General features: G+C 40.9%; 1 non-coding gene across 1 annotated transcript; it reads right to left on the bottom strand.

Moving 5' to 3' along the window:
• Nucleotides 1–311: 311 nt before the first annotated feature.
• Nucleotides 312–418, bottom strand: LOC130996323 (small nucleolar RNA R71). The gene has a single exon (XR_009092507.1). It is a non-coding gene; the product is annotated as a small nucleolar RNA R71 (small nucleolar RNA).
• Between the last annotated feature and the right edge of the window lie 5,221 nt (nucleotides 419–5,639).

Genomic DNA, 5,639 nt, shown 5'->3' with positions numbered 1-5,639 from the left:
TGCATGCCCCAAGAATCAATGCCAACAATTTTGAACTCAAGGCGAGTCTCATCAACATGGTGCAACAAAATCAATTTGCCGGTCTTTCTCAAGATGACCCGAATGGACATCTCGGCAATTTCTTGGAGATATGCGATACTATCAAGATAAATGGAGTCCCGGAGGATGCCATTCGACTCCGACTCTTTCCCTTCTCACTAAGGGGCATAGCCAAGACGTGGTATCAATCTTTGGAGATTGGTTCCATCACTACATGGGAGAAAATGGCTCAAAAGTTCCTTATCAAGTTCTTCCCTCCAAGTAAGACAATGAAGATGAAGAAGGACATTGTCCAATTTCATCAATTCGATGGAGAGACCTTCTATGAAGCTTGGGAGAGATTCAAAGAGATGATAAGGAAGTGTCCCAACCATGGTTTGGATCAAAACACCATTATTTGCTCATTCTATACCGGGTGTAGTGGTGAGATGCAAAGAGACATGAATGCATCGGCCAATGGAGCATTGTTGGAGAAGAGCCACGAGGAGGCCGCCCACATCATTGAAAATTTAGCCGCAAATAGCTACCAATTTCCGGGGGAGAGGACTATTTTGAAGAAGGTGGCGGCTACAACAAGCTCGGATCCAATAGCTCTTTTGACGGCTCAATTGACCGCTATGAATAGCAAGATTGATGCTATGTCAATATCAAGAGTAGAACCCGTGGTTGAAGAACAAACTAGCTTTGAGGATGTGAACTACATCAACAACAACAACAACCGAGGCTATGGGAACTTCCGGCCCCAACAACAAGGTGGCTATCAAGGACAAGGGCAATACAATCAAGGGTTTCAAGCAAATCGTCACCCGAATCTTTCCTATGGTAATTCCAATAACTTCTTGCAACCACCACCCGGATTTGCGGTTAGTGATAGCATGATCAAGGAAGAGAAGAAGCTCAACCTTGAAGAGATCTTAATGAAATTCATAACGGCCACTCAAGCCCACATGACAAGAACCGATGAAAGGTTAGAGGCTCAAGCAACCCAATTGAAAATGCTTGAGATGAAAGTGGGACAAATTGCCGAATCCTTAAGCAACCAACATCAAAAGGGGCAATTTCCGAGTAACACCGTTGTGAATCCAAAAGAACATTGCAAGGCTATCACTATAAGAAGTGGGAAGATACTTGAAGAGTCCACGATACCTCCGGAAGTCATGAACAATGATGAGAACATTTCCTCAAAAATGCAAGGCGATAAGGAGAAGGAGAAAGATGTGTACAAGGCACCACCACCTTATTGCCCACCAATTCCATTCCCTCAAAGACTTCAAAAGAAAAATGTGGAGAGTGAGTTCTCTAAATTCCTTGAGATCTTTCGGAAGGTACACATCAACATCCCCCTTGTTGAAGCTTTGCAACAAATGCCCAAGTATGCAAAATTTCTCAAGGAAGTTCTATCCAAGAAGAAGAAATTAGAAGAATTTGAGACGGTCAACCTCACCGAAGAATGTTGTGCCATTCTTCAAAAGAAGCTACCCATCAAGATCAAGGATCCCGGGAGCTTTACTATCCCATGTGATGTTGGAAATGGTCGTTTTGGAAAGGCCTTGTGTGATTTGGGAGCAAGCATAAATTTGATGCCTCTCTCCATCTTCAACAAGCTTGAAATAGGAACCATTAAGCCAACCACGATTGCTTTGCAAATGGCGGACCGTTCCGTTTCATATCCAAAAGGGATAGTGGAGGATGTCTTGGTGAGGGTTGACAAATTCATTTTTCCGGTGGATTTTGTGGTGTTGGATATGGTTGAGGACAAGGATGTATCTTTGATCCTTGGACGTCCATTCTTGGCGACGGGGAGGGCCCTAATTGATGTTGCAAAGGGCAAGCTCACATTGAGAGTGAATGATGAGAGTGTTACCTTCTCAATCCACAAAGCTCCCAAGCACAAAGATGGGGAAGAAAGAATGAGAGTGGAGGAATGCAAATTGATGCAAGTGATTGAACCTTGCATCAACATGAAAGAAAAATTGAAGGGAGAAAGGAAAGAGGAGGAAGCCCAAGGCTTGGAGTTGAAGCTTCTCCCCACACACTTGAAGTATGCATTCTTTGGTGAGAATGAGATACATCCAATGGGGCAAGACCGTGTACTCCAACTCAAAGAGTTAGATGAGTATCACGCATTTGAGAAGTCAAGCCTCTACAAAGAGAGGACAACAAGTGCTAATGACGAGATGATGCACAAACGGGAGTTTGCACCCGATGATGAAGTCCTTCTCCTCACCTTCCGTCAATCACTACCTCCGGAAAAGCCAAGATCAAAATGGACGGGTCCTTTCAAAATCAACAAGGTTTTCAACAATGGAGCAATTGAATTGAGAAAGAAGGATGAAAGAACCTTTGTGGTTGAGAAGGAAAGAATCAAGGCATTTTTGCCCTTGAAACCAAAAGTTGAAGTGTTCGTTGGAACCACCCCCGAGCCATAACACCATCATGGAGACGTCTAGCTCATGACGTTAAACTAAGCGCTAGTTGGGAGGCACCCCAACAAGGTACCCTTTAATTTTTGTATGGTTTATTTTTTCTTTTATGTTAGTTTTTTTTGTGAGTCCGAGACAACTTCTCCTTCTCTTTTCTTCCAAACTCATTTTCACTTTGTGTGAAATAAGTTTGGGGGGAGGGGAGAGATGGATTAGTTGTCTCATCTATCTTAAGCTTTACTTGTTTTTGTTTGTTTTAGTATTGTTGTCTTGTTTTTGTTATTGTTGAATAAATGAAAGCTTGAGAGTTAGTTGGGTTGATATTTTTGTTTTTGTTTTGCTTGGGATAATTGTATCAAACTTTGTGATGTTGATTGAATGTCATTGGGCTTATGATATGAATCGTTTCTTGGAAAAATTGTGTGTATCACTTGTGGATTATGCATGAAAAGTTTGAACTTGTGACAAGTGAGTTAAATGTTTTGCCTCCAAGAACTTGAAAATGAGCTTGTAAGATTTGAGCCATTGATTGTCATATTATCACAATCTCATTTTGTTCTTGAGTGTAAATCGATTGAGCATGTATGTTGGTCTCTAGAACTTGCCATGAGTCCTCTCTTGAAAATAAAAGTAGATGTGTTGTTAATATTGAAGTGATTTAAGGCCATCTTTGTTAGCCACTTAACTCAAATTGTGTCCAAATTCTCATTTGATCCTAGTTTACCCCTTTCGTGCCTTGTAGCCTTTCTTTTAATGAACCAATGATAAAGGGGTAGAACTTAGAGTGTTAGTGGTTGCTTTGATGAAAATGGTTGGAAAATGATTGAAATTGCTTGTCAAACTTCGATTGAGTGAAAATCACTAGTCTCCTATAAGCTCAAAAAGAAAAAGAAAGAAAAATGAAGAGACATGTGAATAAAATAGTACAAAGGGGAGTGATTTGCCTTTTGAATCATGGTCTTGATAAGTATTCATAGGGTGAAAAGGAAGAAAAGTGGGGATATTGGTTGATTGATTAGAAAAGAACAATGGTGAATATGACATATTTAATTTGGGAATTGTATGGGATATGAGTCACTTTGCCTATAAACACCTCACCTCACCAAAGAGCTCTCATTGCAACCTAAATAGAAGCCCTTTTTGATCTTTATTTGTAACACATTGAAGTATAGAGAGTTAGGATAAATGGCAAGCTTATGGTAGATTGCATACTTGTTTCAATTTGAGTGCAAACACGTCCATTCTAAACACTTGAGAGTTGAGTGCGTCATTGAAACATCCACTTTGTTAGGATTCAAGCTTGGAGGTTATAATATTGAACTCATTATCACTTGTGACTTCTTGGAATGCATTTATACTTGTGATGCACTTTTGAAAGATTTTTTGTAAAATTTGAAGCCCTTGAAATGACACCAATTCATGCTCACATGTTTGTTTACTTTTATTTCTCTTCTCTTCGTCGTTTGGGGACAAACAACACTTTAAGTTTGGGGGGTTGACAAACATGGTTTTCATACCTCAATTCCACATGTTTTGTTGTCATTTCCCTTCATGTTTTGCTTGTGAATGCTTGTTTGTGCCCGAATATTTAGTTTTATGAAGATTTGATATCTTGGTGTAGTTTTGGAGTAATTTCAGGAAAAATAAAGGATTAATTGGAGCATTTTGAAGATATGAGATTGAAGTACGTCTCGAGAGGAATCCGTGAGCGCAAACGGCGACCAAATCCGAGTCCGGACGAGGGAGAACGGAGCAAAACGAGCGGACTGTGCAAAACGCCCAGTACCCCGCGGTCACCACCCGCGGCCGCGGGGTGGGACCGCGGGTCAGCTGTTCCCAATTCCAGGGGGGCCGCGGGTTCCCTGAGTTTTGCCCACGTTTGAGCACCACGGGCGCGGGCCATGACCGCGGGAAAAGAGCGGAGTCGCGTTTTTCAGCCCTTAAACCCCTTTCTCCCCCTTTTCCTCACATTATTCATCTTCCCCAACCTCATACTCACCCATTTCCATCTTCCCCAATTCATTCACACCAAACCCTAGCCTCCATTACCACATCTTTTTACCAAGATTGAAGGCATTGAAGAGGAGAGAAGATTGAAGAAAGCTCATTAATAGGATTTGTCACTTCTTACTCTCTCTTTCATTTATGTATTTCTTTGATTTTGGTTTGTTGTTTGTGAACATGTTTGGATAAAATCCCCCATTGGTTTGGGGATTAGGCTCATGGATGATGTGATGGATTGATTATTATGCTTAATATATGTATTGATTATTTCCTTGTTATTATCTTTTCAAGCCCTAGCTTTAATTCTTGTATGGATTGTTGGCCACTTTCTATGCATTTCTAATTTGTGATTTGAATCGGGAGAGGATAATCATAATAGATTAGGAGCTTGAAACATATTGACTCAATAAACCGGGAGGTTGAGAGTTGGGTGAGAGTTTACCGATCATTTGTGCTCTTGGGAGTTATAGGTTAGAAGTTGACCGGGGACGGCAACTATGACCCGTAATCTACAGTTTTAGTCGTCCGGGAGGGGGCTAGAACTAGTGGGGAGATCACTCTAGATAAATAGGAATATCAAGACTAATATTGAGCTAATTGAAGTCCATTGCTAATCCATCGTTGTCTAATCCCTAAACCACCTTCATCACTTAATTAATCCACTTTATTTGATTGTTCTTATTTTGTCTTTGAATTTGTTAGTTAATCAAACCACTCACCTCCTTGTTTAGTCTAAATAGCTCTAGCATAATGACTTAAGGTAATCACTAGAATTTGACTACTAATCCTTGTGGAATACGACCTTGCTTCCCTATGTTGCAACTACACCGTATACTTGCGGCGTGGTGAAAATAATAGCGAACAACTCTTCCTTCCAGCAGGAAGTTTTTCCGTTTTTTGAACATGTGGACGCTTCATCCAGGCTTCTTAGACTTGGTTAAAGCTTCCTGGTCGACGCCAGTGGAAAACTCTTGTCCCATCTATACGGTTATGATCAAGCTTAAGAGATTAAGAACGGAGATCCGGAACTGGAATAAAAGCACTTTTGGCAATGTGGATTTGACGATTATGGAGAAGCAGCAGGATCTGTCGGATATTCAAGAGAAAATTGCTGTTGAGGGCTATACTGAAGACTTGTTTGACAAAGAGATTTTGGCGCAAGCTAGCATTAAT

The sequence above is a fragment of the Salvia miltiorrhiza genome, chromosome 7, assembly GCF_028751815.1.
Source record: "Salvia miltiorrhiza cultivar Shanhuang (shh) chromosome 7, IMPLAD_Smil_shh, whole genome shotgun sequence".
In the NCBI taxonomy this organism is placed as follows: domain Eukaryota; kingdom Viridiplantae; phylum Streptophyta; class Magnoliopsida; order Lamiales; family Lamiaceae; genus Salvia; species Salvia miltiorrhiza.
This window is presented reverse-complemented; position numbering and strand designations above follow the sequence as displayed.